The 20,907-nt window shown below is 37.8% G+C and overlaps 1 protein-coding gene across 7 annotated transcripts in view; it reads right to left on the bottom strand.

The window, feature by feature from the left end:
• RBM47 (RNA binding motif protein 47) overlaps window positions 1-20,907 on the bottom strand; it is a 112,050-nt gene that overhangs the window by 19,069 nt on the left and 72,074 nt on the right. The window contains exon 1 of one of the 7 annotated variants that reach the window (XM_038401025.2): window positions 6,433-6,554. The exons of 5 other annotated variants lie outside the window; for them this stretch is intronic. The gene's annotated coding sequence lies outside the window, so the exon portion shown is untranslated. Of the gene's footprint in view, window positions 1-681; window positions 701-6,432; window positions 6,555-20,907 lie in introns of those variants that run through there. One more of the 7 variants, XM_043513932.1, reaches the window with a different exon arrangement.

The following is a 20,907-nucleotide window of genomic DNA, read 5'->3' as shown; positions in this document are numbered from 1 at the left end:
ATAAAATAATCTTTTAAAACATCCTTGTTGTTTTTAAAAAAAGCGCTGAAGTTAATTTTTTTTTGCAATGCCTGATTAAAATAATATTTAAAATGTTATAAAAATATAAATTAAATCAGCATCCAGTTTTAGAAACTGGTATGAGTTTTTTCAATGCTTGGCAATATTTTCGGCAATACTTTTGAATACCTGTTTGAAGATCCCTTCTGAGGAAATAAAAATGAAGTTAAAAACTTTAATAAAAATAGTGTATTGGCTCTAGAATTGTGTTTCAAATATAACATTTAAAATTGTCTTTGATTTGCATATAGCAATTGTATCTGTTATAATTTATGTTCCCTTTCTTGGCAAGATTGTCATGTGACCTGCTTTGACAGCCACTTAGGTATAATACAGGCTTTCACTTAGGTTTGATTTAATAAATATTTTTCTTTCGTCTGCTAAGCTGTACATGGCTGCAGAAGGCTGAGGCTTCTGGCTCCAAATCTAGTTGTAACCCCGGCTATATTTAGATACAACCATAGCAGGGAGCCTGGTTACAATATGGTGGTCCGAACCATGCTGTAGCCCAATCTTGTAAACTCTTACTACGTGGTACAATACTTTCTGCTGCAAGAGAATACAGGATCAGGCCTTGTGTGTGTAACCAGATTAGGGAACAACCTGTTGTAACCAGCCTACCTGATTTAGTTGCATTTGTAGTGTAGACAGTGTATTCATCACAGGTGGGCTAGTAGGAGCCAGTTGGCAGAGGAGTCAGCTGAGAGTTAGCAAGGCCACACAGATAAGGTTACTTCTTGTAGGTTATGATGCCAAATTTTTATTTTAAGGGCCATATCCAGGCCCTCAAGTTCATGAACAAAAATATCCCCAAATGCATACAGCCACATTTACATGTGGAAGTTACATTATAGATACAAGCACTTTTTCTAGACATTACAATATTTATTGCTTACTGCATGTGTTGTGGGCATATGTGAGGTGATGGTTGCTAACACAGGATTATTAAAAGGAGAACAAATCACTGGGTCGTTTAAGCACACTAGAAGAAATTCACTCAGTGTTTTCAGTTTCATTTTTGGTACTGTCTCGTTGGTAACAAGGTTTTTTGTTGTTTGATTTATAACATTTCTGAAGAGGGAGAAAAGCAAAGAAATTTAAATTAGGGTGGGATTTTCAAAAGTGCTCAGCGTTAGCCTAACTTGGCTCCCACTGAAGTCCATTGTAAAATTCCCAATGGCTTCAGTGGGAGCACTGTTAGGCCAATGATAAGTGCTTTTGAAAATCCCAACCTAAAGGTCTTCCCTATGTCCTTTTAGTTTTGTCCCCTTTCTTATCCCCAAACTTTCCCTCCAAAACGTTATACCACAGTACAAGCTCTTTAGTGTCAGCCAACAATTCATTGACTAAATGAGCAGCAACAAAATTCTTCTAAATTCTTCTTGTACTTCTTGATCCTTATAGTAATAAGCTACCTGGGGCTGCATTGTCCAGATTAGAAATTCAGTGCTATGTGTAGACTGGGTAAGGGGATAGTGGCGTTTCTGACCTTCACTTTGGACTTGAAATGAATGCAATTTTGTTCTGTAAAGTGCCTGTTCAAATGGAATCACAGGTTTCCATATTTAGGGATTTCAATATGGAATGTGTTCAGTTTATGAAGTAAAATATTTTTTTTTCTAATTGGCACCCCTGCAAATTCAACCCATGATCTAAAGGTTAAGATCAGTTCTTTCTACCTCAGTCATCATCACCATAACTAAGGGTATAAAGTTTCTGCAGGCCAAATTATGCCCCTAGTTATACCTCTGAAATCCATCTAATACTACACAAGCTTAACACAAATCGATTAAATAAAAATGTTAGGGGAACTAACATTATGCTTCCCATACAAAAATTAAGGCACCTTGTACTGTGCAAACTTCCCTCCTTCCTTGTTGTCCACATCATGTTAGGTCATATGCTGTTTAGAACCTGATCTTGTAAAATACTACCTGATATATTGCTTACTAATGGGTGACAGTGATCAGCATGCTCAGTAGCAAAAATTTGCAGGATTGGGTCCTCTAGATTGCCAGCTACTCTGGGCTGGTGTCACAGGTGAAATCCTGGTTCCATTGAAGTAAATGGAAAAACTCCCAATGATTTCAATGAGGCTTGGATTTCACCCCATCTTTATTCTGTAATGCAAACCAATAATAGTAGTAATGCTAACACTACTATAAAAATCCTGAATTCCTGTACTTGGACCTATTTTATAAGCATGAATAGTCTTACCAATTTCAATAGAAATGAAAATGAATGACACATTAAGAATAGGTTTCAGAGTAGCAGCCGTGTTAGTCTGTATTCGCAAAAAGAAAAGGAGTACTTGTGGCACCTTAGAGACTAACAAATTTATTAGAGCATAAGCTTTCGTGAGCTACAGCATCCGATGCATCCGATGAAGTGAGCTGTAGCTCACGAAAGCTTATGCTCTAATACATTAAGAATAAAGTGCAATGTAATAATTCAATATGCTGCAAATATTTGTGATGATAGATGTCCAGGTTTTAATGAGAAATGTTTTTACAGAGTATGCTTACCATGAAAATTAAAAACCAGAGTTCTAGCACAGATAAGCAAAAAGAAAAGGCTCCTTAGAGACTAACACATTTACTTATGTGTACTTATGGCACCTTAGAGACTAACACATTTATTTGAGCATAAGCTTTCGTGAGCTACAGCTCACTTCATTGGATGCTCACGAAAGCTTATGCTCAGATAAATGTGTTAGTCTCTAAGGTGCCACAAGTACTCCTTTTCTTTTTGTGAATACAGACTAACATGGCTGCTACTCTGAAACCAGCACAGATAAGAGTGCTCTCTTTACAAATATTCTGGTAAAGAAAAACACTTCTTTCTAGGAAAAGAGGGAGTGTTTTACTTTGGACTATGTACCTGTATCATCTTGATAACAAATGACAAGAAATAGCAAGGCTCATCATTTGCAATTTAAAGGATTATTCTATTTTTGTGCCTTTTTTAAAAATCAGTACACAGACAATAGGGAAAAGAAAGCTTAGGATGGAAAGAGCCAAAAGTTCATCCAGTCCACTCCTTGCCTTTTCTCATGTATAAACACGCTGACCTATTCTGCCCTGGAATATGGCTGTGTAACTTCTACTGAGATCAGTGGGAGCAGTATGTGGATGTAACTCTGAATAGAATTTAGGCCACTGTTAATATTTTGTAATTATCATCCTATAATGTTACACACCACAGAGAGATCAAAGTGGGGTTGAGAGTGTCTGAAACAGATCTATATATTATAATTTCATTTTTTCAGCGTTTGTGATCTGGCTTTTCAGCTAGTTGCAAGGGAGGTCCCTCAATTAAAAAACATCTACTGACTCTTAATACAAAACTTATTTGCTTAGTTAATTTTGAACAGATAAAAGCATGGATTAATTGTTTTAAATTCTCTCTAATCTTCAGCAGCATGTTTCTTGTCTGATTTAGTTTTGATCTTTCTCAGAGTTTCATATTACCACGTGAACATTGTAACAATGACGGGGCTAAGCCTGCAACTTTGATGGTAATGGTGTTGAATGGTGTAAATGAAAGGTGAATATGGTCCAACTTATTTCCCCCAGGTCAAATGAATGAACATTCAGCATAAAATATACTCGGTTATGAAGATGGGAACATTTATTGTTAAAACAACATTAAACATAAAGTATTTGGTTTAGTTAGTGACTAAATGCAGCATTTTTTGTCTTTGTGCATTGACATTTGACCCCTTTTATAATATGCACCTTGCACCAGGGAAACCTAAGGCACCAGCTGGTTACTCATTAAACTCAGGTACCAATGGCTGACTTGTACATATCATGCTTTAACTGCCCGGTATTGCCTGTGTGCAGAAGGGGTGGGGGGAGAAGCAATCATCGTAGCTGTGAAATTCTGTCATATCGGCAGAGCTGAGCTGCAAAGTGCAGCAATTTGTGCCTGACCCCTGAACTGTGAAGTTTGTACAAACCTTTGAACCTCTGATTGAAATTGAGCAACTCAGTTTACTAGTAGTAGGATGAGATTGCCAGTAATCGTTACTCTGTCCAGGTTTAATATTATAAATTAGAAAAAATGTTTAACCAGGGCAGGAACTGTCTAAGGAGGCACAGACCCTATTTTTAATCAATTCAAGACAATTTAAGTCAGTACAATTTGGTCAAAAACGTGTATGATTTTGAAAGTAACATTTATTTGGCCTAAGAAAAAAATGGAATGAGAGGCAGATGTCATTTGAAATTCACTTTTTCATTGATCCTTATTTTTGTTATTAAAAGCTGAAGGAGGAAAAAAATTGATTCAAAACAATTCATGTAACAAGATTACTTACAGACTGCAATATAGAATTGAAAATCATCATGTTAGAAGATTAGCAAAACTATGCCACCTTCTGCTAATGTTCTATATTTTTATCCAACACTTTATCTAATCTCTGTTATAAAAGTGCAAAACCATATAAGAAACCCATAGAAAAATAATTTAAATCAATTGCATTATAAAAGTCACTCTGTTATCGATAGACATTCTGAAGGTCTTGTCTTGACAAGCAAAAGAATATCAGGTTTCAGTGTAGCAGCCGTGTTAGTCTGTATTCACAAAAAAGAAAAGGAGTACTTGTGGCACCTTAGAGACTAACAAATTTATTTGAGCATAAGCTTTCGTGAACTACAGCTCACTTCATCAGATGCATCTGATGGTGCCCCAAGTACTCCTTTTCTTTTTTGCAAAAAGAATGTTTTTCAACTGTGTTAGCTCAAATGAGTAAGCTTAACATGACTGAAAAGCTCTGTTAAAGCTTTAAACACTAGGTGGGACCTTGGCTATATCACAGCCAGTTAGCATACAGTCATTACCCTGTGACTTAACAAGTGCAGAGGGCTTTTAATGCTTGATTGAGATAACAAGATTGAAAAATGCACCCTTTTTGCTGATCAAGACAAGGCCTAACTCAGCATGAAGCACTACAAAGGACTATAGCTTTGCTGGGGTTTCCCCCACACCTACATTCCTTGTGCACCCTGTTGACTTCCGGGGGAGATTTGAGTGTGCAAAGAGTGAAGGACTGGGTCCCAAGTGTGCATTTCAGAGCACATCTTCTATCATGTTTAATTTAAAATAAAACTCCATTATATAGAAAATAACAGGTCTGATCCTCTTCTCACTTAAATTTATAGTTTTGCCTTTGATTTAAATGGGAGCAGGACTGGACTTTAGTAATAAAGTCAGTTCTCCTTTCTTCAAACTGATTTTTTTCCATACTTGAGTTCAAACTACCCACCCGCCCCTGCTTCTCTGTTAATATTAGTAAAACAACATGTGAAGATAACTTGTTCACTTTACAAAAAGGATTTTTGTTAACATCATCATTCCTCCTTGTACAATATACAGGCATTAAACATCCACATTTCATCAACAGAATATGAATGGCAGTGTTAAAATTCCATCCTCTTAACATAATAATACCAAACATGTCCGTATGTAGAGGGACTACTGTAGATTCATTATATTAATAATAATGATATACAATTCTGTTTACTCATATTTCCTAGCCACCATCAATCTAGAAACCTAAAGACATCTGACTAAAGCTGTGAGTGCACTTTTAGAGCTAGATTCTGGTTTCAATTCATTGAATTAGATAGGAATGCAGTACTGCTGAACATGCTAAACCCAGGGTTGTGAGTTCAATCCCTGAGGGGGCCATTTGGGGCAAAAATTGGGGATTGGTCCTGCTTTGAGCAGGGGGTTGGACTAGATGATCTCCTGAGGTCCCTTCCAACCCTGATATTCTATGATTCTATGAGTATGGGTAGCAGAATCAGGCCCATAAAAATAAAATGCAAACAGGTGGTAAATGAATGCCTTTCACTTGATTAATTTAAAATAATGGCAAGTAAGTCCTTGAAATCTGATTCTATTTTTTTTTACACAAACAATATTTAATTAATTATAAATAGATTTCAATTGTTTATGCATATTAATCTTTTAGTTTTAACAGTTCCAAAATTTGTTTTGTTATCTGACACACAATCCTTTTTTCAGAGTAGCAGCCGTGTTAGTCTGTATTCGCAAAAAGAAAAGGAGTACTTGTGGCACCTTAGAGACTAACAAATTTATTTGAGCATAAGCTTTCGTGAAGTGAGCTGTAGCTCACAAAAGCTTATGCTCAAATAAATTTGTTAGTCTCTAAGGTGCCACAAGTACTCCTTTTCTTTTTACAATCCTTTTTTGCATTAATTTGTTCAAGCTGTAGCTCAAGATTAGAAGTAATTGCTTCTTCCTCATACAATTTTTCAATACCCTTTGAATTACATACTTTTAGTCTCAATTACTTTGCAAACACAAACCAAACCAAAAAACCTACATAAATGTTTTCCTTACCTCTCCAATCCTGAAATCTAAGTGCGACAGGTTAATACTACTAGCACTTTTTGCTTGAGCAACCTTTCTCCTAATCACAAGAACTGTGCAACTCTGTTATACAGTACATGCATCTCTTTATTGGTCAATGAGCTTTGGCCATTTAAATTCCTTGGAAGTCATTTGCTAAGGGCAGCTGGAATGAGTCTGAGTGGGTGGGACAGAAAGGAAAGCAATGTTAAAACAGCCAGATCTAGAAAGAAAGCTCCCAACAGCAGTTTGAAAATTAATACAAACCTATCTGTAACTAATGGATTTTTTGGAGGGCTTGTTTGAACCTTAAGAGGAGAACAGAAGAGAGACTCTTTGACATTTTCACAGGGAGGAGGAATTTAAACAGAAAGATTTCATTCAAACTTTGAAACTTGCAAAAAGGGAGTGAATCATGTACAAACAACTTCCTAGCACAAGGCGTTGTGCAAATAGCTTGTGTTAATCAAAAGAGATAAGATAAGAAAAGCACAAATTTTAGTTGACGATGTGATGTTTTCAGTAAAGTCTTTTTCTTTATGCTAGTTTAGCAACATTATTTTAGGCTACTTTTAGTTAGATTACTTTTAGTTGTACTAAAAAGCAACTGTAGTTCAAATACTGAAAGGTACTTTTACTGATCTCGGAGGCCCCAAGAATGAAAGAATTATAACAGCTGAATACCTGGTGTGTACTATTTCGGCTTGCAAACACGGAACTCAGAATGTGTTTGCTTGGAAAGGGGGAAAAAAAACAACCCAAAACTGAAACCTAGTACAGAAGGAAGAGCAAAGGGGTGGTAAAACATGATTCATGACAGTAAAAATGGTTTGTACATAACAACGGAACACTAGGCCCCAGAAGCACTTATGCAAAGTAAACAACACACCTTTTTAAGCAGTTAAGAGAAGAAACCAAACTGAAACACTCTTTGGATGTTGGATTTGTCAGTTCAGCAGGTAATATAACCAACCAGTGGGGAAAAAAGGGAGAAGGGTGTGATCCAGAATATGATTAATTGTCTGGGATTGGAGCCCACCTATACAAAGTTAAAAACAAAAAACTATAGTGCATGAACTGAACAAACTACAGGTTACAATCCTTCCTAAAGCTAGATTCAGAGTTTTGGGCTGCCACTTTGGCTTAAAAACTATTTTCAAAATGCTGACTTTTAACAGCATTCCTGAATATGTTTCAAGGGACAAAGTGAGTTGTTTCTATAGAGGTTTCAAGGGAATATTAATTGACAGACTTCTCAAGAGTCTCAACAGTAGACTCCTTGAGGATAAAGTTTTATCTAGATGTTAGGACTTGATCTGAATCCCCACTTCCCCCTTTTTGTTAAATCTCATGCAGTGAAATATATTGGCAGTCAGGGCCAGTCCACAACATTTTGGCACCCGAGGCAGGGAGCTCAAATGACGCCCCCATGCCCCTTCGCTTGGGCCAAAACTTTGAAACTCTGGGTCCTAGTGGTGCCCCCTCCCCACAGTCTGGCACCTGAGGCGGCCACCTCAGTTCGCCTCATGGTAAGGTCAGCCCTGAAGCAGTGTGTATATTCCATTTAAAATAGACATGGCTATAGTGCATCCACACATTTAATTATTTTTGGTTGTAGCAAACTAAAAAATAAGATCTGCCCGGCCATAAAATTCAAGTACATGCACTTTTCATTAGTTATACCAATAGGTTTGGAATCGGGTTGTATTTTAACTGGCACATCCATTCCTGTTCCTCAGAGATTAAAGTTCAAACCAGCACGTGTAATACCCTGTTTGGGTTTGGTTTTTAAGTCAGTTTGGTCAGAATATTGGACTTGGGACATCCTGGGCTTTATGCATATAGACCAGTTGTCCCCTACTGGCCACGGCAGTGAACATGTCTTCCTACTGCACCTCGTAGGCCATATTTCCATAAGGAACAGGAGAGGCCATAGAAAAACATGTTCACTTCAGGGAGTGGGTTGAACTGTGCACACAACTCTTAAAGAGATAATCGCATGTGCTTATCATATGGATTCTTTGGATAGTCTATAGAAAAAAGGGATGGAGGAGATAAAGCAGAGACTGGAGTTAGGAAAGTGAAGAGATCAGGTAGCTGAAGAGACTGGGAGGAGGAGCGGAGAGAAAACAGCAAAGGATTTTGACTAAGAAAATGTCTTCTGTCAGTGTTTTTGAGGACTAGCAGGACAGGTGGCTACTTTAATTATAATTAATGTGTTATGGGCATTTAGATTTCTTGTCAGTAGAGTGGTAGTGCCCAGAGGTTCCAGTCATTATCATGGTCCCATTGTGCTAGGCACTGTACAAACACACTGGCAGATATCATCCCTGCCTCAAAGAGGTTGCATTCAAATAGTACTTGTATAATATTTTTCATCTTCAGAGTTCCTCTCTACCAACATGAACTAATTAATCATTATAACACCACCGTGAGGTGAGTAAGTATTAGCTCCATTCTGCTGATTGGGCAACTGAAGAATAGAAATTAAATTACTTGCCCAAAGCCATGGAGGGAGCCAGTGTCAGAGCTAGGATTAGAATTTAGGAGATGGAGGTCTGTGATCAAACCATACTTCTCTCCAAGTAGCCCTAAATGGAGAAGTGGAGTTAAGAGTTGGCAAGTATTTGATGTAAGAGCTGAAGAGTGAGTGTTAGCGGTGTAAATGGTATAGCACCATTGAAGTCAAATGTTTTTAATAGTATTTCACTTTCTTCTTTAATTAAATCAGTATTAGATTTTTTCTGTGGGATGATAAATTACAGAAAAGGCCTGTACTTTTACTGCCCAGAATTTTCAGCAATGTACATTAAACTTCCAGGTGACTAACCAAACACCCATATGCCTCTGACTGCATAGGGAAGATTATTATAATGAAATGGAATAGAAAAGCAATTACACCAGTCATCTGACATCTAATATGCAGTGCATTAATCTAATATGCAGTGCATTAATTCTGTAGAAATGTTCTCTACATAATAATTGAAAATTGTATCGTCGATGAAATCAAACCAAATCCATATTCCTTTGTTGTTTCTCTTTTCCCTTTTAGCGCCAGTTGATCATTAATCTCCAGGAGATGCCCTGATCCTCGATCATTTATTACTTAAATAATAAACATGAAGAGACAAAGTTGCTAGGGAGCATTTTGAGGTATCATAATCATAGCCATTCGAGAACCACTGAGTTATTGATTCATCTAGGCTGGCATTTTTAAAGAAGCCTGAGGGAATTAGGTAGAATTGGTTAAAGGGGAGACTGCAACGGGTCCTACTGAAAGGTGAACTGTCAGGTTGGAGGGAGGTTACCAGTGGAGTTCCTCAGGGATCGGTTTTGGGACCAATCTTATTTAATCTTTTTATTACTGACCTTGGCACAAAAAGTGGGAGTGTCCTAATAAAGTTTGCAGATGATACAAAGCTGGGAGGTATTGCCAATTCAGAGAAGGATCGGGATATTATACAGGAGGATCTGGATGACCTTGTAAACTGGAGTAATAGTAAGAGGATGAAATTTAATAGTGAGAAGTGTAAGGTTATGCATTTAGGGATTAATAAGAATTTTAGTTATAAGTTGGGGACGCATCAATTAGAAGTAACGGAAGAGGAGAATGACCTTGGAGTATTGGTTGATCATAGGATGACTATGAGCTGCCAATGTGATATGGCTGTGAAAAAAGCTAATGCAGTTTTGGGATGCATCAGGAGAGGCATTTCCAGTAGGGATAAGGAGGTTTTAGTACCATTATACAAGGCACTGGTGAGAGCTCACCTAGAATACTGTGTGCAGTTCTGGTCTCCCATGTTTAAAAAGGATGAATTCAAACTGGAGCAGGTGCAGAGAAGGGCTACTAGGATGATCCGAGGAATGGAAAACTTGTCTTATGAAAGGAGATTTAAGGAGCTTGGCTTGTTTAGCCTAACTAAAAGAAGGTTATGGGGAGATAAGATTGCTCTCTTTAAATATATCAGAGGGATAAATACAGGAGTGGGAGAGGAATTATTTCAGCTCAGCACCAATGTGGACACAAGAACAAATGGGTATAAACTGGCCACCAGGAAGTTTAGATTTGAAATTAGACGAAGGTTTCTAACCATCAGAGGAGTGAAGTTTTGGAATAGCCTTCCAAGGGAAGCAGTGGGGGCAAAAGATCTATCTGGTTTTAAGATTCTACTTGGTATGATGGGATAATGGGATTTTGGTAAGTAATTGATCTTTAAATATTCAGGCTAAATAGGCCAAATCCCCTGAGATGGGATATTAGATGGATGGGATCTGAGTTATCCAGGAAAGAATTTTCTGTAGTATCTGGCTGGTGAATCTTGCCCATATGCTCAGGGTTTAGCTGATTGCCATATTTGGGGTCAGGAAGGAATTTTCCTCCAGGGCAGATTGGAAGAGACCCTGGAGGTTTTTCACCTTCCTCTGTAGCATGGGGCATGGGTGACTTGAGGGAGGTTTCTCTGCTCCTTGAAGTCTTTAAACCATGATTTGAGGACTTCAATAGCTCAGACATAGGTGAGGTTTTTCGTAGGAGTGGGTGGGTGAGATTCTGTGGCCTGCGCTGTGCAGGAGCTCGGACTAGATGATCAGAATGGTCCCTTCTGACCTTAGTATCTATGAATTCTACATCTGTAGAATTAATGCGCCCATTGACTTTCATTGAGAATTGGGCATCTTATCTCCATAGGCTCCCTGGAATATCCCAGTCGTAGTCTCTTTCACTACTAGTGTGGGATGGTTCTTGACAATGCATTCATTTAAAATCTCTCCTTATAATGGCACTTAAATATCATGCTGAGCAGTACAATAAAAAGGGTGCTTAGATACAGTGGAGAAACTTTGATACTAGATGATACAAGTATGATAAATAGATTCTCTATATGAATTTTCTCACACTTGCTTTCTATCCCCATGCTTTGAAGTGTCCCCCATTCAGCGAGATGTGAAGCACAAACTGGTTCCTTATAGTTTGTGATCCTTTCCCGCATCTACAGTTTGGAAGCAGTTACAGAGTGTCACACTCCATTAAACTACCGATGTAAACATTGTCATTTCCTCTTTTTTTAAAAAAATGTTCTTTTCTTGATGAATTCCAGCTATGTGAGGGCCAAATCTGGAGAGATACATATAAGAACATAGCAATTACAATAATGGATCAGACCCAAGATCTGTCCTGTCCAGTCTAGACCTGACTCTCTCATATTAGCATCTTCCACTTTCCCTCCATTCTTTTCCACAGCAGAATTACAGTGGACCCTTACATGGTTGCTATTCATCAGCTCCAGTTGGTGGAGAATTAAAGATTTTTTTCCCCTAAAGAGTTTATTTACATTGCTGTTGCTGTTGGAGCTGCACTGGTAGTAGAGATGGTTGAAAATGTTAAAGAAAAAAGTGTGACTTCCATGGAGTTATGACAGTTCACACCAGATAGTGATCTGCCCCCAATGTAGAAAAGGCCTTATAGAGGGGTAGTACGTTTCCCCCATCTGCTGTTGCTCCTCCTTTAAGAAGCAGCATGTGTTCTTTTTATTTGCTAATAGCCAATAGTATGTTCAACTCTAAAAGGCACTGATGCAGAAATGGCTCTGGTCCCAAGAAACTTATAAATATCAACCACCACCACACTGGAAGATCCAGACGGTGGTGACTAGATATTTTAAGAAGAGAATAAAGTTGAGTCATTATCTTGATGTGGGTTAGCACTTTTGGCTGTCATGTTAGTGGGTTTTCCAGAGGTATTTGAATGAAGATAGGTTAGCAGCCTGGCATACTGGGATAGAGAGGTCATTCTAGACATAGGGGATTCTGTGAAGATGAAAGTAGGAGGGGAAAAAATGAAGTGAATAAGCTGAGTGTATTGGCTGAGTCTGATCTTCAGAAGTCTACTGAGAGATTCTAGTGGAGCAAGCAGAAAATACTTTTCCAGTTGAAGAAATTCACCTTAAAAACACAGATTTAATGCTATTCTGCAAAGTCCCCAGCCTTCAAGTCCCTGAGGTGGCTACATTTCACTAACTTGCATCCATCTAAAACAATCCTTAGCAGCAGTACTGTAGCCTGCTCTCTGATAATTTTGCTCCACCACTTAACTTTTTTTAACAAAGCCAGTTTGAGTTTCTGCAGAACAGGTTTCTACATGTCCTTAGAACTATTTTCTTGCCAATTTACATGTTTAAAGAGACAATATCGCTTTATTTGAAAGCCTAACATGTTCTCTCATTTGTTTTTACGAAATACAATTTATCATAGCACAATCTTTTCTTTCAAAGCTTTATAAAAATTTTTGCCGTATACTGATAAGCCTCTTTGCAGAGCACACAGTATCTCAGAGGTAGCATAGGTATCATGTGTTGCTAGAGATGTTATGATAACTGCTCATTTTTATTACATGGGAGGATAAATTAGTTGTTTCTAGAAAAATTAATTTATAAGCCATAGATTCTTAAGGCTGCATATGCAATTTTTTAACGGTGTGTTCAAATGTAATGTATACAGTCGTGTTAAGGATGCACCCTTTGCTTGACCTGATCTCTCCTGAAATGGCAGACACTTAGGTGTGTGGGAAGAGGGCACAAGAATAAAAAATTATTACATAAAATTCAAGATCCACAATTGTTTATGAAGTGCTGTTTCTTGTAGATATGAACTTCTCTCTTGTACAGGGGCATTTCAAAATATCCTAAGTGACTTAGAAGCCTAACATTCATGAGACAGGTTTCAGAGTAGCAGCCATGTTAGTCTGTATTCGCAAAAAGAAAAGAGTACTTGTGGCACCTTAGAGACTAACAAATTTATTTGAGCATAAGCTTTCGTGAGCTACAGCTCACGTAGCTCACGAAAGCTTATGCTCAAATAAATTTGTTCGTCTTTAAGGTGCCACAAGTTCTCCTATTCATGAGACAGATTTTCAAAGGTATTTAGGTGCCTTAACATGCAAATAAGCACCTAATGGGATTTTCAAAGTTCCTAAGCAGTTTAGATGCCTAACTCCAACTGGTTTCAGCAGGAGTTAGGTGCATTTTTTGGTACCACATGAAAGCTTCTTTTGAATATTTGTCATTAGGACTAAAAGTTATATAATTTTTGTTGGGGGAATGCATTTTGGCTTTTTGTACCTGCAAGTAGGTTTGAGTTTCCAAAATGCAAATTGAGACATATTGAATAATCCACATATGGCCTAATATTTTATACTCTTTTTGGAAGAAATATTAAATGGATGAGATATTAAAACTTCCAAAAGTAGCTTCTATATAGGTGCAGTAATTAGTTTTTGCTCTACATTTGAAATATATGTAGTGTAGGCTCTCCAGTTCCCTGGGTAGATCATCTACCTTTTGGGAAGCTTGTGTTTAACTGACTAATCTGTTTTGGCTGATAAAAGTGAATATTTTAATATTGAGCAAATTCATATTTACCTGTGAGACCAAGTAAAATAGAACAAAACAAATATAATGCTAAAAATGGCATTATGAGATGGTTCTAGCTGCCACTGAAGTCAATGGGACTTCAAAAGAAGCCAGAACAGGCTTTCTCTCTCTCTGTGATACTCATGAGCTCATTGAACCATCCCAAGGGTATAACAACAATTTTTAAAAGTTTGGATATAGCTAATAAATGTGAGTGCTCAAGAAAGTCAGAGACTAAAAGCACTGGTTAGAGTCAGGCAAAGCAGTGAAATTCACCCCTGTTCAAAGAGCCAGCACAAGCTCTACACAACACTTAAAGCCCTACTTCAGGCCAGACTGAAGTGGGATTAAGTGCAGCCCAGGTCTTATGCTGGTGCTCTGCACAGGGTGAGCTTCACCCAGTTGTGAAGGTTTCAGAGTAGCAGCCGTGTTAGTCTGTATTCGCAAAAAGAAAAGGAGTACTTGTGGCACCTAACACATTTATTAGACTAACACATTTATTAGAGCATAAGCTTTCGTGAGCTACAGCTCACTTCATCGGATGCAGTTGTGAAGGTTTCACTACACAGCTCCATTAATTAAATTTAATCCCGACATGTCACATCCATGCTATTCCCCTGTTGAACTTTTGCACAGGAAACAAAGTGTGTTTGTGATGCAGTCAAGTGTCCACTAGGATGACACCACCGGAATTTGAAACTAGGTCTCTAGACTCCACATGTGAAAAACTAGTATTTAACTTGCTGCACTGCCTTGTTCTTCCACCTATTCCCCGTCCCTTAAAAGTGATGACACTAGAACATGAATATTTAGACAAAAGGTTTCCCTTCAGCTACTAAAATTATTTCTGGGTAGGTGGCTAAATTTAATCCTTTGTTTTAGTTATATTTTATAAAAAATAAACAATTGTACAAAATATACATTATTTCCTTATTTTAATATTAAGAGGGGACAACAGCTATTAAAGCTAAAAGAAATGGCTGTTTGTCTTCAATTCTTCTTTTTCTTAAGTAAGGTAAATAAACTTGAATTATATGAGAAAAACAATTACCAATAAATACGACTGAATGTGTTGCAAGGGTGTGTTTACTAGACCAATTAATTCTCATCAGTCTTTTAGCTTATGCTCAATTACAAACTGACATGTCACAGAATGGTGACTCATTATCAAGATTACAAAACATGGTGGATTAGCTACTTGTAAATTAAGGAGTTTATAAACTGCCAGTATTCATTCCATACATAACAAAATTTTATATGAGATTGCTATAAGGATTATTACATGGGACTATGTTTTATACCATTATTACGTTATCAACACCTGACACAATATTTATATAGCAAGTATGGCAAAAAGGTGGTGGCTGAAGATAGTCACCCAGCAAAAGATGCATCTGTGATCAGAAGAATCCTGCCATCACAGGTAAAAATATCTCATATGTGGCTGACTCACTGAGTTACAGGCTAGTGTCTAGAGCTCTTCATAGAAGGAGAAGTATGCTTTGCCACGGAGACCAGCTAGTGCATGGTGCTGAGGGTAGCTTACATTCACATCAGATTGTGAAGCAGTTGTACCCCTTTTGCTAGTAACTACACACCCTCAGTCTGTGGTATGCACCTCGTTCCTTCAGCTGAATGCAGATTGCTGTCTATGTCATTGTGCCATGATAGGACGCCATATGCCCCAGCCTCACCTCACCACACCCTGCTGAGCTGCAAGTATGTCAACCTTTGTACTATAAACTCTTTCCTCACTTGTAGCCCTGCATATCTTTGGGCAAGTTTTAGGTTAAAAACCTACACCAAACAGAGCTTTTATAACCCCTCCCAGCCCCCCCTCCCAAAAGTGCTATAGACTCCAGGAGGGCATCCTCTCTTGCCAATCTACTGCGGAAGGAGAGCAGGTACTATGGTGATAGGCAGACCCTAAGGTAAGATACTCTCTTCAGTCTTATGCTTCACTTTTGCCATAAAATATTTCTCTCTCTCAAAGAAAAATTTGAGGCCATTCTTTGCATGACCAAGTTTCATAGGCCTTTGACAAGGTGGGAGGGTATAGAGTGAATGGCTGTTAGGAACATTGTAGCTGAATTGAAAGAAAGGTGTGAATGGGTATACATTCTAAAAATAATAAAGCTGCTCTCTACCTTTTCTGCTCCTCAAAATGTGGCTACAATGATTTAGAATTCTCTTCAATTCCTAGCTTTTTTGTGGATAACAAACTGTGAGCTAATTCAGGATGTGTCTGGTTTCCAAGCTTCCTATTTCTAGGATGTCATATTTTCAAGTGGATGTTTCCGAATCACAAAGGACCAAATCCTTGAGCCTATGCAAAGTCTGAATCTATGACAGTGGTTCTCAAACTTTTGTACTGGTGACCCCTTTCACAAAGCAAGCCTCTGAGTGTGATCTCCCCCCCCCGCTTATAAATTAAAACCACTTTTTAAAAATATATTTAACACTATTATAAATGCTGGAGGCAAAGTGGGGTTTGGAGTGGAGGCTGATAGCTTGCACCCCCCCCGTGTAATAACCTCATTATTCCCTGAGGGGTCCTGACCCCCAGTTTGAGAACCCCTGGTCTATGAGCTCAGGGCCTGAGCAGAAAGGAATAATTTCCAGAGGCTGTGGAGTGATTGCAGAATCACTTCCAAGTAATTTCAGCATCTTCAGAGCTGTGCTACTTTAGTTCTTATGCTTCTCCGCAGGTATTTTTAGCTGATGGATCAATGTAGCCATACACCCACTACTTCAGAAAATCTCCTGAGTTCTGGGGCACCCTCCCACTGTGTAGTGAAACAGCACCAGTTCTGCTGCAGCCAGCAAGGGTGGAGGAGGACACAAGGGAAACAGGAATTGACCTCAATTATTGAACGTAGTCAGAAATATTAGATTTTTACAAGACCATGTTCTCAATTATACAGGGAATTGAAGCTTGTCAGCTGAACAATCATCTGACAAATCACTACTAAACCTTCACTGATACTCCTCTTTGATAACTCTGTGTTAAACTCTTTTTTCCTGAGATGATTTTAACATAGTAATGTACAGTCAATCATACACGTAGATACTTCTATGGCCCCATCACCCTAGTATCCCAAATGTATTAAAAAAGAAACAACTTTTCTCTTTCTCTCTTCTTTCCCAGCAGGTAGGAGAAATAGCTCGCTTAATTTATAATTATATGTGTGTACGTGAAGAACCTATGGAGGAAATGTGACTTTGAATGAATAGATACCCATAAAACTACAGAGTAAGCCAAATTCATTCTTGGTGTAACAACTCCAAACCTGAAAACAGTAGTTTTACTCCAGACTTGAATTTGTCCCATTATATATACATTTTAAGGCACTAAATTGGTGCATAATTAATCGGTTCAGGAAACGTGAATAAAATAATCAGGCAACGATGATTCCGTGCTTTTGTTATAGTCTGCGCTGTGGGTTTTTGCCACTTCCAGAAGCCATCTGAGAGGGTGTGAGACAAAAATAATGTGAAGTAGTAAGGTTAAACTTAGGCCCTACAACACTTTTTTGTACTATTAAAATGGAAAAACTATTAATTCTTTCGGGATCAATTATGGTCAAAATTGAAATCTATGTGAAATGAAAGGTGTTTTGTATGTTACTTTCTAATAAGTTCAAAGAAGATGCCGACATAGAGAAGGTCATGTCCCCATGTAATTAGTCAAATATGCTAGTTCAGAGAGGAAAAAATTATTACATTTACATTTGAAAGGGTATTTTATACATGTTATATAGTAGAAAAGGCTACTTTTGCCTGGTGGAAAATGAAATGAAACTTTCAAAAAGCAATTATTAATCAGTTCTGAATTGCAATGCTATTAATGCTACTGTACCTACTCTACAAGTATTAGAGTATTGCTGCCTACAGTAGAAGAGAATTCTAATATACAGTTGATGCTTACTAACCCGTCCTGAAAAAAACAGTGATCTTATCATTTATTGCTGTGAATCACCCCCCCTTCTCCCCCCCCGAATTCAGTAATGGTAGGCCTAGAGTCTACTGCTATAAGACATTCAATGAAATTCAAAGGTGGCAAATTTAAAATGAGTAACAGAAAATACTCTTTCACCCAATGCAAAATTAGCCCATAGAACTCATTGCTACAAGATGTCATCAAGGCCAAGAGCTTGGCAGGATTTAAAGACAGACCAGACATTTATATGGATAGTAAAAATATTCATAGTTATAGCAGTAAATATTTTTTTAAAGAAGATAAACAGTCAGAAGGTGTATAAACCCTCTAGCTCCAAGGCATAAGTCAATCTTTAACTATTGAGACTAGGAGGAAAGATTTTCTTAGAGCAAGTTGTTCCATTACTGATTACTGCATAGTTTCTTGCATGTTTCTCTTAAGCCCCTGGACTACATGAACTATTGGGGTCTGATTCCATACGGCATTTCCTGTATACCTATTTGAGTAGTCCTCTGAAAGCCAGTGGGCCCATTCACAGTAGTAAGCATTAAGCGTGGTAGTAAATATTTACAGGATAAGGTTCCTAACATACCATTCACCCCGTGCAGAAGTCCAGTACAAGGTTTATGTCCCACTTAAGCTCTCTGCATAGTGGTTGAGTTCACCCCAGTGAGGCAGAGAACAATGAAGAAGTTAGTTCCTTGTGCATGTACAAGTGCCTTTTAATTTGTGCTGAGCAGCCCAGCCTATCAGTAAGTTTGGAACATTTTTAATTGGAGTAGAGATTTCTGAAAGCAACAAAAAAATCATCTACAGCTTTGTGCTTTTAGCTTTTGTTGTGGCTGAATTATAAAGGAACCTGGTCTTGAATTACTACAATCTCAAGGGAGAGATAATGTAGTAATTCAAGACCAGGTTTCCTTATATATAGTAACAAAAGCTCAGATTACAAGAGGTTCCTCCCTGAGTACACTATGATCATGCTCTGCTAAGAGTAACTAACCTCCCCCTTCTACCTCTGATGCTCAAAGATCACCATGTCAGAATGAACAAAGTTCAACAGTAACTAACAATTTAATCCTAACCACCACTGAACCAAAGCTATTGTAAAAATTTACTTAGCTGTAACTACTAAAAGGACTTAAACTTGGGGGTAAATTTCATTCCTGAACAGCAGGACGGCAAAGGCTTATGCACCACTACTCCCATTAAATGAGACTTAAATGGTGCATATGCCTCATGCTGGCTCTTTATATGGGGTGAACTTCACCCCTGGACACCACACTTCATGCTCATATACCCTCCTTATTTTTGAAGGGTAATGAATGCTCAATATTTTTGTAACTATGAGGTCAAGTCACTCAGTCGTAAGTCACGTTGATTTCAATGGGAGCTGTGGGTACTCAGCACCTTTGAAAATCAGATCTTTTACTTAGGTGCCTAAGTATAGACTTAGGTGCCTGATTTTAGATATCCACACTTGAAAATTCTGGGTTAGGTAAACTGCCACAGGCCACATAATAAGTCAATGACAGAACCAAGAATAAACCTCAAGAAATTGTGTCTCCCAGGCACTCACTTTAAAAACTAAAATGCACTGTCTCCAGAAATAGTGACAAGAAAATTGTCAAAATCTGAAAATGCATGTAATTATATTCTAGGCAAAAGCTGAACTTCCAGGACCACATTAGCCTATAGTTTAACTTAACAGTTTACCTTAAATTTTAACTGACATGTGCCCTAAAAAAAGAAGTTGTTCAGACAGACTTAATTCAGACCTTGTTAAAATTTTTGTAGGTACAAATAAGAAGGTACTGTAATTTGTAACAGAACAGGATAATTAGGCCATCTACGAAAACTGGTGTCGGAGCACAAAGTTATGAGATAAGAAAACAAACTAGTCACATTTTCAGTCTGCTGGAATCTTAAGCTGAGCACATATGCAGAAAAATCATGATTTTTAGTTTCTGGAGCGTGGAAATATTGGTTGCATTTCTTGCACCTATTTTATAGTGCTTTAACTACAAAGCAGCACTATCGTTGACTCCAGAGGGAGCTGCTTGCTTTCGTCTCTTTGATGAGATGGGAAAGATACAAAGAAGCCATTATCATTGATGAGAGAAGGAATATGATCTCAGGGATATTTTATTTAAAAAACTAGCTCTTGGAAAAAAATTTAGCAAGCAGTATTTGATAAGAATACTGCCAAGACATTTTGCAGAGCTTCTAAAACCTTTTTGTTTTACTAACTGTGATTTGACATCATCAGAAATGTGAAACTGGATATTGGTTTATCAAAATGGTTTTTGTGTTGCTTAGTAATGTTTTCTGTTTAGCAAACTGTTTTGGATGCAGGGATTCTCATACTTTTCAGAGCGTGAACTAGATTTTAATAGAGACTGTGTCTTGTCAGGGCCCTCCCTTCTCATTTACAATTATATAACATGTCTGTAGAAACCACAACCGTCTGTTCCCGTCACCCTGGACATACTGACCACCTCCATTGTTCTAGTCTCCCCTGTTCTCCTAGACATATTTCTCCTGCTAGTGGCTGACAGCTCTAATCCACACTGATGGCTCCAGTACCTAAAAAAAGAAGTGTCTCCCATTGACTTTCTTCTTTTAATATAGCCATGGTCCCTAACAGAGGCAGCTTATCAGTTTGGGGAATCTCTGGTTTAGTGTGATCCCTACTAGACCTGTGGGAATAAACAATTTTTTGGGTCAGTGGCCAAACAGAAAAATTGGAGAGGAAAATTTTTTCATGTCACCCTAAAGGAAAATTATTCAAATTTTTCAGCAAACCCAAAAAGATGAAAATATTTTGTTTTGGGTCAAATGAAACAAAAATTTAGTTTTATTTTCAAGGTTTTTTACCTTTAAAAATAAAATTGAAGTAAAATTTTAAATGAAAACTTTTTTCAAATTAGAATGTCAAAAATAAATATTTTGACTTTTTTTCAGAATTTTTTTTGGTTTGGTTTTTTTCATAGCATTTAAGGCCAGAAAGGACCCACCAGCACATGTAGTCTGACCTCCTCCACATCAGAGGCCACTAAATCTCATCAAGTTATCCTGTATTAAACCTGAATTAGACTAAAGTATCAGCCCTCAAAA

This window comes from Dermochelys coriacea, chromosome 4 (assembly GCF_009764565.3).
Source record: "Dermochelys coriacea isolate rDerCor1 chromosome 4, rDerCor1.pri.v4, whole genome shotgun sequence".
NCBI lineage: Eukaryota > Metazoa > Chordata > Testudines > Dermochelyidae > Dermochelys > Dermochelys coriacea.
The sequence above is the reverse complement of the archived record's forward strand: the minus strand, read 5'-3'. Positions and strand labels throughout refer to the sequence as shown.